We start from the raw sequence: 13004 nt of genomic DNA on the forward strand, positions 1-13004 counted from the left end.
AAGTGTTCACATTCCTGAAGGTTTAAGATGAAATGAACTAAAGAAAGTACTTTCCAATGGCAATAAGTTTTGATAGCTGGAGATTTTGAGTGATCAGCAAAAGAATTAGAAGTGACCTTTTTGAGCGGTGTGTAGTTAGGATTTGAATGCACTGCCCAACAATATAACAGTTTTAATAGTATTTTCAAAAGGAAATTGGAGGAGAAAAGAATTACAGGGGTGTGTGGAAAAGGCTGGAAAGTGGGGCTAATCAGATTTGTTTGATTTTATTTATTATTGTCACACGTACCGAGATACAGTGAAAAGTATTGTTTGGTGTGCTAACCAGACAAATCAGTCCTTTGAATGTTGACATGGTCATGAAGAGCCAAATAGCAGAAGTATTCTATGATTCTATAATATACTAAACGCAAAAAGGAATTTTTGTACAGAAGGCTACTGAATGTTACTTCTAATATAACTTCATTGCATGCACGCAACACTTCTGAATGTGATGCAAAATTATGATTTAGTTTGTTGCTTCCTTTAATGGTTCTTAATTTGGTTGGCATTTTTCCATTTGGATCGCTATATGAAATGACATGCAATTAGTTCACATTAGAACATGTAAGTGAGCAGTAATAAAGAATATGAAGTACTTCAAATTCATAAAGAATATTCTGCTGAGAAACTTTGGTACAAAAATATCACCACTTGAAGGATAATTTCAGATCCACCAGCTAACATGATTTACACTTTTGAAAAACTTTATTGTATAAGGTTCTAAACCTTTTAAACTAATGTTTGATGGAATCATGCGAAATGAATTATGTGAAACACAGCCAAAAAACAAATTCGTGAATACATACAATAAAAATCATAGAGAAGACCACAGCCTGTCCAATCTTGACAGTCTGAATGACTTTGAGTAATGTGCCTATATGATCCTAAAGTGCTAGTGGAAAACAGTCTGTAAGTGAAATCACATTATTTCTGGATTTACTTGTATATATTACAAAAGGAATGAATATGGTTACCTTTCATCCACTGTCCAATTGCTGTTGAGATGTTTGTTATGATTGTTCGATTGTGCAAGTCCCAGTTGTTTCAATGACAGTCAGTGATCTACATTAAAGTTGTGAGTGATAGCTGAACTGAATAGCAATGTAAATTGTTTTAAAAAGTGTGGTGCTGGAAAAGCACAGCCAGTCAGGCAACATCTGAGGAGCAGGAGAATCGATGTTTTGAGCATAAACACTTCATCAGGATTCCTTTTTGACTGTAATCTCCAGCATCTGTAGCCCTCACTTGCTCCAATGTAAATTGTTTGCCAGAGTAAAAGTATTTTATAGAATATTGCACACTGAAAGGATATTCAAGTGCTGGTGACTTAATCAATTTTGTAAACAAAGCTTTCTTTATGCTCGTTTGCTAAAGGCTGGCAACACTTTTGACCCAGTGTGACACAATGATGTCATGTGTCAATGATTCGAGGGTAGATTTGCCTCTCTCTAAACTAACTCCCCACTGCTGCCAAGGTGAAGTGCTTGTCAGCAGAGACTTGTCTTGAATTTTATGTCCCAAGCGATTTTTCTTGTGCCTTGAATGTGCTGCAGGCCAATAGCAGATCTCCAAAGGTTTAAAATCATCTGAAGGGAGAAGGTGTTGCACCTTGCCAATTGTGATCTCCATCTATTTCTGAGATATCACCAGGTTCAATTGTAGGTCAGCCTCAGTAGGTTCTCTGGTGCAAACACGATGCTAATTTCTCTTTTATGGTGCTTAGCCTTTGGGATGTACATTGACTCTTGAGAAAGGTCAGGCAAGAGACCAGAACATTGTTCATTACTATTTGGGTCTGCAAGCACTCCAAGGTTTCATAAGGTAGATTATACATACATGGTTGATAAATGTAATGCAACTTTACATCTGCCTTTTCTGTTCAATTCTGGATAACTACTGTTGTGAACTCTAGAATTTGAAATATTAAACTGTTTATGCAGGCAATGTAGCTATTTCCTCATTGTGTAGAGCTTCTCTACAGGAAAGAAGGTAGATAATCAAACATAATTGTATTTAATGTGTCTCGGTTTCCTGAGGTCTGTCACTATCTGAGATATTAGATCATCTGTTAGTTGTTGTTACAATCAATGTTTAGGTAAGTCTCCCAGCCCCCATTGTCCACAGGAAATTGAAACACTTGCTTGCAGTAATGGTGATTACTAACTTGCTCAGGTAATTCTGGATCATCACAAAGATGCACAGTTTTCTCATTCTTGAGGTGCAGTGATGGTGTTCCTATTTCTGAGCCAAGAGACCTAGGTTCAAGTCCCACATGGGGCAGGTGTGAATAATATCTCTGAACAGGTTGATTAGAAAATATCTACGTTTTTCTAATTAGCAGATGACATATATTATTATTTTGCAGGAATGAAGCAATTAGAAATATTAAAAACAGTCTTCAAAGGGTAAGAATACTTCTTCATATTTTTCTGGTCTATTTCTCTGCTGACCTATCACAGTGTATTATAGTCCACTCAGATGGATGCTTCTGACCATTCTTAATCTTCCTGCTCTGTCTACTTGCCTGATCATCTAATTCCTCTAATCTCTCAGGATTCTTACTGTCTTATTTGTTATTTTCATTAGTTGCTGTTTGTAAGGGACAGATGATAAGAATACAAGTGTGTGAAAGGAGAAGGCAGGAAAAGAGGGACAAGGAAATGCATCTGTTTTGCTGCTGACCAAAGTCAAAACCTTTGTTCATTCCTTTTTTTGACTGCTTCCAGACTGGCCTTATATGTGAGGCCTGACTATGGGTTCTGGACCGCTTTCAGCCAAATAACTTGGTGCTTCCAACCTCAGTTCTGGCCTCAATGGTCCCAATTCCATAATACCTCGCCAAAGCTTCTTGATATCCAAGGTCCTCCTGGGCCCTAACCTGCAATCTAAATGTTCCCAGATTTCTAACTTGCACATTTCAATCCGAATGATCATTCTGTTCCACTACCTCTATTCTCTCACTGATCTTTAGCCCCTGTCACCCACTCCCTGTGTTGCTCCTCACTGTGTTGCTTACCACAGCCTCCCTAAGATCATTCTTACTCTAACTTGAACTCCCACCTCTCTCTCATCTGACAGTGTGGTAGCATCCATTCCACTTCTCAGTATCATCATCTGTCACTCGAAACACGCTTTCCTTGATATCTTATGCATTGGTTACATAGATTAATGTTCATAGGAAAACTACACAGAAGAAAGAAGACATAATAGAGAGAGGATTCAGAGAAGAAGAGAGTCTCATGATACCAGTTTGTTAATGTTTGGTTGGAATAATTGGAAATTGGATGGCTGGTTAAAATGACTAATGGTACTCACCTATTGAATTCCTTCAGTGGTCCAACACGTTAGAACCCTCTCTTCTGAGCAAGAACAAAGGGCATCTGGAGGAAACCAGTGTGCTTCTTCTTTTGTTCAATGAAATTGGGGTCTATTGTTATTTTAATCGTGATGTGGTTTAGCAACTATTCCCACCAGGTTCAATTAGTAGGAAGAAGAGGGCCAATAAGATTGTCATCTCATTTTTTTTATTAAACTTTACATGTGACCACGAGCAGCAGGCCTGCTGTGCCCAAGCCATCAAAAGAGTTTTGGACTCCCCTGCTCTTTCTGTTCCCCCAGTACGAGGTCCGTGTGAATTCCCTTCCTGTCGTTTACCTGAATTCTATAAATTGTTCCTTCGGTCCCCTGTTAGGGGCCTTGCTCTAGGCTGACACTGGGTTCCCAGCTGCCTCCCACCCACCTAGCTGGGGCCATGCGAATGAAGCCTGAGTGTTAAAATCTGCCACACCTCATTTGCCAAGCTCCAGCAAGTTTGTCAAGTACCCCTGCTTTCTCACTGAGACAAAGTCAGGGAGTCAGAGGAGAAAGAAGGTCGAGCCAATTGAAAGAATCAATGAGAGGTATAAGCCCCGTAATGACAAAATATGAGGTAAGCAAACAAAGAGATGCAGATAACATAAGAATAAAGTCTGAAGATATTGTTCCAAAAAATGAGCAAGAAATAACCAGATACAGACTTAAAAGAGACACATAACTTAAGAAATGAGCACATTCTGTTGTGAAGCCCAATGATGGGTACATAGTGAGCAGTCTAAACAGACATTTACAATCAGGCTTCTTATCTGGGATGTGGGTTCTTTCCATTTTGCTGAGATGTAGTGTGCAGGAGGTGTCAATGCTCAAGATATCCATAGATGGTTAGTGAAGGATTAGTGTTAATTGTGCTCTTTTCATGTCAATTCAAGCCACCTTGCTTTTTGTTGGAGGATTCCTGTTTATTTTCACTTATTGATGAAGTTGCAATGGTATATGGAGATTATTTTTACAGACAAAAATTGGCTCTCAAGTTAGATGGTGAGATTTTACCTGATTTCAGATTATAAAACATAGAACATAGAACATAGAACAATACAGCACAGAACAGGCCCTTCGGCCCACGATGTTGTGCCTAACATTTGTCCTAGCTTAAGCACCTAACCATGTACCTATCCAATTGCCGCTTAAAGATCACCAATGATTCTGACTCTGCCACTCCCACAGGCAGTGCATTCCATGCCACCACCACTCTCTGGGTAAAGAACCTACCCCTGACATCCCCCCATATCTTCCATCCTTCACCTTAACTTTATGTCCCCTTGCAAAAAATTATGGATTCCAAGTTTTTCTTGGCTGTGAGATAGCAATTCAAAAGCAACTGCTTTGCAATATGAGAATTTCAAGAACAAGTTGCAAATATAGTTCAGTCAGTCCAAATTTTACCTCAGTGGCCTCAGAAACTTTGAATGTTGATTCAAACCTTTGATTTAATAATTCCACTGTGAATTAAGTCAGTGGAAATAGAATTAGGGAGAGATGTAAAATGGGCAGCTAATTCACTGTCAGTTGTTTTATACTATCACACAAAATCAAAATTACTTTCACGGTCTAGAAACCTGTCTTACATTGACAACTCTCCAATCTTTACTTTCAGGAAAGAAAACAATTCAGTACTATGTATCTGTTCTCTGTTTAATTTGCTGAACATTATTTGTTAAAATTTCTGGCCGTTCATCTGTATCACTGGTATCAGTGTTCTATTTCTGCTTTAAGTTACCTTTTGAAACCTTTTCCTGGTTTTACAATATTTAATTTGAGAGCTTCATTCTGTTTTGTGCTTGCATTCTTTTGTTCAGTGTGTAGAGACTGTGTTACTTGTTGCTGTGGTAACATCCAGCTTTAAATGTATCATCTGCAGTTCAACGATAATGGAGCTGGATTAAAATGGATGCAGGAATCGCAATATGTGATGAGCCTGTTGGTTACAATGCTACCAACTTGCCAAGGCAGCCCACTAACCTCAAGCCACCTGATAAGTTGAATGATCTCTGCTTCCAGCCAGAAATGTTAATTGTGTTCAATAGCTGGACAAATCAGCAGGAGGCCAATATCCTGTGTGGCTAGGGTCATTAGAAGACAATCTGTATCTTCTAAAGGGAGGTGCATTATGAGTGGAGCAAGTGCATGGAGTTGTGGCTGAAGAGACCATGGGGAAAGACTGAGGAATGGCACAATAACAGGGAGCAAAGATCCCAATGGTATTTGATGTTGCACAAGAATGCATGCAGGGAGGAGTGGAGAGGAGGAGAAATGTCCTGTATCCACAGGGTTCAGGAAAGCATGTCTGACAGATTGATGGTCAAAATTCATTGGAGAAGGTAGCATGCAGTTCAATACCAGGAATCAAGCTCTGAGCATCTGGATACAGTGTCCCAAGGAGATCAATGGGCTCATACAAGTTGTCAAAACAGTGAATGCATTTCCTAATGCAAACTGTAACATTGTTGGTTCAGGAGATCAGGATATAGAATTGGTTTGGGTGCAGATGAAGATTAGAAGGAGAAAGAAAATACTAGTACAGAAACTATAATGTAGGAAAAAAAGTATACAAGAAATATTCGTGCTTGTGATAAAGGAATGGTAGTTTGTGATTATAAGCTACACACAAACTGTGAAACTCAGTTTGACCTGGATAATAACCTGGATAGGGAATTCATAGAATGGCTTTGAATAGGTTCTCAGAGCAACACAGTCAGTAATGACCTAGAGAGCTGGTTATATTAGACTTGGCATTGTCTAATATGACAGGGTTAAGTGTAAAGGCACCCTTGGGAACAATGACACAATATGATTGAACTTTGCATCTGGTTTGACATGGAGGAGAATGGGTCTAAGACGAGTATTTTAAACTGAAATGAAGACAACAATGTGGACGTGAAAGCTGAACTAGTTGAAGTGAGCTGGCATACTCAGCTAAAGGATAGAACGGAAGAGATGTAATAGCAAACATATAAAAATATTCTGAATAAAAATCTTCCTACTGTAAATAAAAATGCCAAAGGGAGGGCCCACCATCTGTGGTTTACTGAAAAACCTGTGGAAAGCTTCCAACTTAAGGAAAAGCACTTAACTGAGCAAAGATGGGTGGTAGGTTGGATGATTGGTCAGGATATAAAGAACGGTAGACTATGACTAAAAGGTCAATCAGGAGGAATAAGTCAGGATATGAGGAGACGTTTGTTCAGAATGTAAAATAGTTGACAAGAGTTTCTACAGTTCTTTAGGAAGGAAAGGCAGAAGTAAAATCACTTTTTGAGTCCCACTTAGTCCCCTAATGACTGAGAATGGGGAATTAGCAGTAGCTAACAAGAAAATTGTGGTTGAAATCAACAACTACTTGACTTCTGTCTTCACTACAGAGAATACAAAAAGCATTCCAGTAATGGGTGTAAATCAGCAGGAGGAAGAGAGAGAGGAAATTCGTGAAATTACAACCATGAGGGAAGTGGTACAAAGCAAGCTAATGAAACTGCTGACTTACAAACAAGGTTGCTAATGAGGTAGTAGATGTTTTGATATTAATTTTCCAAACTTTTCTAGAATGTGGAAGGTTAGATCAGACTGAAAATTATCACGTGACCCCTTTATTCAAGAAGGAAGGGAGGTAGAACAAAGGAAGTTAAAAGCCAATTAGCTTGACATCTGTCATGGACAAGGTCTTGCAATCTATCATTAAAGAGGTTATAGTTGTGTACTTAGGAAATCAGGAGGGAGTCAAGAACAGCAGGCATGGTTTTGTCAAAAGGTAGTCAAGTTTAACCAGTTTATTAGAGTTCTTTGCTGGAGTAACACATGCTACTGATAAAGGGGAAGTGGTAGAAGTACTGTACTTGGATTTCCAGATTTAATAAAGTACCACATCAAAATTGTTGTGGAAAATAAAAGCACTTGATATACAGGATAACGTATTAGATTAGACCAAAGATTGGCTGGCTGGCATGAAATAGAATGTGTGCCTTTGAGGGTCTTTATTTGTAGGGTGTGATGAGTGGAGCTCCACAGAGATCTGTGTTGGGGCTAAATATGTTTACAATATGTAACAGGGAATTAGCTGAGGGGAGTGGAGGCATGGTGGCTAACTTTGAGGATGACACAAAGATAGTTATGCTTTGAAGAAGACATAAGGAGTTTACAGATGGATATAGATAGGTTGGGTGAGTGGCCAAACATCTAGCAGAGGTAATATAATGTTGGACAGTATGAATCTGTCTCCTTTTCATTCTTCCAACCGAAATACAGTTACATAAGCCAAGAGCAACTGCAGAATTCTGAGGCACAGAGGGATCTAAGTGTTATAAGGCATGAGTTACAAAATGCTAACACACTAATGCTTCTGCAGTGGAAGGTGATGGCAAAAAGTGTCAAACTCCTATCTCAGTTTGGAGATATAACCATAGGTTCTTGCTGATACATAATTATACCAATTTCCAGTTTCCAATGGTTTAAAAATGGCTATCGATGTTTTCATGACATGGAAGTATTCTTGTTCCCTTCAGTCTGTTCATCCTTGTAATCCTCTCGACACAGCTAGTTTAAGGTTGCATTAATTTATAACTTCTGTTGGTTTAAATTGATATACTTTTCCTCAGCTTGCACTCTTCCAACCCAGTTTTGAATGGCATTATCTACTCCCTCCCAATTTATTTCTGAATACTCAAAATGCCCCAGCATCCATCATCTTTTGTAGGAAGGAATTCCAAATTTCTTATACTCTGGACAGATTGGATTATGCAATGTGCTATGAATGGGAATTCTGATCTCACAGCTTGAAAGGTCAGGTTCTCCCACTGGATTTGGATGGAAATTCTTGATCTAGCATAGAGTCATAGAGATGTACAGCACAGAAACAGACCTTCCAATCCAACCTGTCCGCATTGACTAGATGTCCTAAACTAATTCCATTTTTAACCATATGGCCCATATCCCTCTCAACTCTTCCTATTCCTGTACCCATCTAGATACTTGTTGTAATTGTACTAGCCTCCACTACTCCCCCTCACAGCCCATTCCACAAATGCACCACCTTCTGCATGAAAAAGTTGCACCCCAGGTCCCTTTCAACTCTTTCCCCGCTCAACTTAAACCTATGACCCAGGTAAAAACAATGACTGCAGATGCTGGAAACCAGATTCTGGATTAGTGGTGCTGGAAGAGCACAGCAGTTCAGGCAGCATCCAAGGAGCAGCGGAATCGACATTTCGGGCAAAAGCCATTCATCAGAAATAAAGGCAGAGAGCCTGAAGCGTGGAGAGATAAGCTAGAGGAGGGTGGGGGTGGGGAGAGAGTAGCATAGAATACAATAGGTGAGTGGCGGAGGGGATGAAGGTGATAGGTCAGGGAGGAGGGGTGGAGTGGATAGGTGGAAAAGGAGATAGGCAGGTGGGACAAGTCCAGACAAGTCATGGGGACAGTGCTGAGCTGGAAGTTTGGAACAAGGGTGAGGTGTGGGGAAGGGGAAATGAGGAAACTGTTGAAGTCCACATTGATGTCCTGGGGTTGAAGTGTTCCGAGGCTGAAGATGAGGCGTTCTTCCTCCAGGCGTCTGGTGGTGAGGGAACGGCGGTGAAGGAGGCCCAGGACTTCCATGACCTCGGCAGAGTGGGGGGGAGTTGAAATGTTAGGCCACGGGGCGGTGTGGTTGATTGGTACAGGTGGTCTGGAGATGTTCCCTAAGTGCTGTGCTAGGAGGCGCCCAGTCTCCCCAATGTAGAGGAGACTGCATTGGGAGCAACGGATATAATAAATGATATTAGTGGATGTGCAGGTAATACTTTGATGGATGTGGAAGGCTCCTTTAGGGCCTTGGATAAAGGTGAGGGAGGAGGTGTGGGCGCAGGTTTTACAGTTCCTGCGGTGGCAGGGGAAGGTGCCTGGATGGGAGGGTGGGTTGTAGGGGGGCGTGGACCTGACCAGGTAGTCACGGAGGGAACGGTCTTTGTGGAAGGCGGAAAGGGGTGGGGAGGGAAATATATCCCTGGTGGTGGGATCTTTTTGGAGGTGGTGGAAATGTCGACGGATGACTTGGTTTATGCGAAGGTTGGTAAGGTGGAAGGTGAGCACCTTCTGTCCTTGTTACGGTTGGAGGGGTGGGGTCTGAGGGGGGAGGTGTGGGATGTGGACGAGATGCATTGGAGGGCATCTTTAACCACGTGGGAAGGGAAATTGTGGTCTCTAAAGAAGAAGGCCATCTGATGTGTTCTGTGGTGGAACTGGTCCTCCTGGGAGCAGATACGGCAGAGGCGGGGGATATGGGAATACGGGATGGCATTTTTGCAAGATGTAGGGGTGGGAAGAGGTGTAATCCAGGTAGCTGTGGGAATCGGTGGGTTTGTAAAAACTGTCAGTGTCAAGTCAGTCGTCATTAATGAAGATGGAGAGGTCCAGGAAGGGGAGGGAGGTGTCAGAGATGGTCCAGGTAAATTTAAGGTCAGGGTGGAATGTATTGGTGAAGTTGATGAATTGCTCAACTCCTCGCGGGAGCATGAAGTGGTGCCAATGCAGTCATCAATGTAGCGGAGGAAGAGGTGGGGAGTGGTGCCGGTGTAATTACGGAAGATCAACTGTTCTACGTAGCCAACAAACCTATGACCGCAAGTTTTGGACTCCCCTACTCTGGCAAAAAGACCTTGGCTACTCACCCAATCCATTCCCCTCATGATTTTATCGACCTCTATAAGGTCACCCCTCAGCCTCTGATGCTCCAGGGAAAGAAGCCTCGGCCTATTCAGTCTCTCCCTATAGCTCAAACTCTGGCAACCTCCTTGCAAATCTTTTCTGAGCCTTTTCAACCAGAATTGCACACAGTATTCTGAATGTGGCCTCGCCAATTTCCTGTACAGCCAAAACGTTATGTCCCAATTCCTATACGCAATGCATGACCACTAAAGGCAAGTATGCCAAATGCCTTCTTCACCACCCTGTCTATTTGCGACCACTTTCAAGGAACTATGCACGTACACCTCTACATCTCCTTGTTTGGCAACACTCCCCAGGGTCCTACAATTATCTCTACAAGTCCCGCCCTGGTTTGCCTTACCAAAATGCAAAATCTCACATTTATCTAAATTAAACTTCATCTGCCACTCCTCTTTGACCCATCTAATTATGGTCCCGTTTTACTCTTTTTCACTGTCCACTCCACCACCAATTTTGGTGTCATTTGCAAACTTACTAATTAGACCTCCTGTATACACATCAAAATCATTTCTATAAATGACAAAAAAGCAGTCGACCCAGCACTAATCCTTGTGGTACACCACTGGTCACAGGTCTCCACAACCCTCCACCACCACCCTTTGTCCCCTAACTTCAAGCTAATTTTGTATCCAATTGGCTAGCTCCCCTTAGATTCTTTGTGATCTAACCTTCCTAACCATTCTAGCACGCGGGACTTTGAAATTGTATTCTTACCCACAGTGGGTAGACCCTATCCAAGTGGAGGAGTAGCAGTATCAGGCAAGGTCCAGAAGCAGTAATAAATGTCAGAGCCAGTTTAAACAGTTACCTTCGCATTGTTACACCTCACCAGAATAATACACTGCAAATCAAGCTTGACTATTTCCAGAGCCTTAGTAAAATATACAGGGTCCTGGACATGCCATTATCGATCCAACTAAACAATATAACAGAGTGTCTGACAATTCAATGATTTATGCACACTTATCATATTCTACAGAGGAGCACTGTTTCAATATATTCTTCTTAAAAATGAGAAATATGATTCACTTTGACTACTTTCTTCATGTGATTTCCATTTAAACAATGAACACTGCTGATAACTTAGTCAGGGAAACTGGACTGTTCAAGGCAATGATAGTGTGAGGGTGAAGAAATAGAAATTTTGATGTACCTTCAATTCAAAAATGCGGTTCAGGAAATGTCAATTTACTTTGCATGTACTGTCATGCTCAACAATTTCTTGGTGCAGATTTCCCCATGAAATGATAAAGATTCATTGAAACAATAAGCAAAAGGATCCACAAAGGAGAATACAATGACAAAATCTTCCAGTGATTAGTACCAGGAATCAAAAGGCAATGAAGCTGATTCTAATGTGAATATACTCTGCAATGGACTAGTACGGACCACGATCCACTTCTGTCCTTGTCTCTAACACTTGGCTGCTGGGTTTATTTCACTAACTGAAAAAGAATGGAATTTTCATGTAAAAGTAAAATACTTTAAAAACTTTTTTTTACTTAATCTTGACATTTTTCTTATTCATTCATATGCTGTCCTATCATTCATACATTGCATACAGACTACAGTTTATTTCTTAAAGACCTTGCAATTCTGTAATGCTATGTACCCATTGTCCCTTATTCCTAAAATTTTGTTTTATAAAACTCAATAACCACTTGTAAGCCAGGGTAAGTTTTTAACTGTCAGCTTTTGTTTTGGAGAATGAGAACTGCCGATGCTGTAAACACTGAAACATGATCAAGCAATATCTCTGAAAATTATTGAAGTGGAGTGAGGTAATGCAATTATGCACCGTTGGGCTTTTAAATCAGCACTTCAGGTTCTCCCGGGGAGATTAGTGATTGCTGAGAAAAACAGTGGAGACTTCTTGAAACCAAGGAAATGAGGCAGGAAACCACAATCAGATGCTGAAGAATTTCAGAACACCAGGTTTTGAGATAGCTGAACTTATCTGCCCGTGACCATCTGGGAAAGGGCGGCGAATATTGCTGCAAAACTGCAGGAGTTTAGAATACTTGAATAGAGGACAGAGAGGGAAGGATGACAGAGGATGGCTAGAATTACAGAGCAAAGGAGTTAACAGAAAGCTGCAAGCCTGGGGTCTGTCTGAATAGATTCAAAACATTGATTTCAAGTACAGAGAGTTAGCATGTATGAATTTGCACGTGTGGTGTTGAATTTAGTTTTGTCTATTTATCAGGCAGTACGTGACTCCAGCTATAGTCTAATGGTAATTATATGTGACGTTTAACCTGTTTTGTTCATTTGTGAAACAGGAGAGTGTTGCACTGCTTTCCGGTTCCATTTTGTTTTGTTACTATATATACAAACTTAAGTAATGACTTGATTTCATGCTCTAGTGAGTTCAGATAGTATAACCCAACATCAATTCCTGTGCAAGATACCATACAATTATATGACAGTCTTAATAGAAAATGGTGAACTCGATAATGAACAGAGTTCATAGAGTCCTACAGCACAGAGACAGGCCCTTTGGCCCAAACTGGTCCATGTCGACCAAAACGTTCAGCAGGAGGCTGGAAGACCATAGCAGGCTAGGCAGCATCAGGCGGTGGAGCAGTCGACGTTTTGGGTGTAACCCTTCCTCAGGACTGAGCAGAAGTCGGCGTTTTGGATGTAACTCTGTTGCAGGTTTTTTTGTCTCTGACCAAGATGTCAGTTCACGCTAACCCCATTTCCCTGCATTTGGCCCATATCCCCCAAATCCTTTCCTATCCATGTACTTGTCCAAATGCCTTTTACATGTTGTTAATGTACCCAACTACTTCCACCTGGCAGTTTATTACATATCATGTTTCGCAGTTCTAGCATGACTACAGCAATCAGCAACTTACTCAAAACACTGAGTATCGCTACATTCTACC

This window comes from Hemiscyllium ocellatum, chromosome 12 (genome assembly GCF_020745735.1).
Source record: "Hemiscyllium ocellatum isolate sHemOce1 chromosome 12, sHemOce1.pat.X.cur, whole genome shotgun sequence".
In the NCBI taxonomy this organism is placed as follows: Eukaryota; Metazoa; Chordata; class Chondrichthyes; order Orectolobiformes; family Hemiscylliidae; genus Hemiscyllium; species Hemiscyllium ocellatum.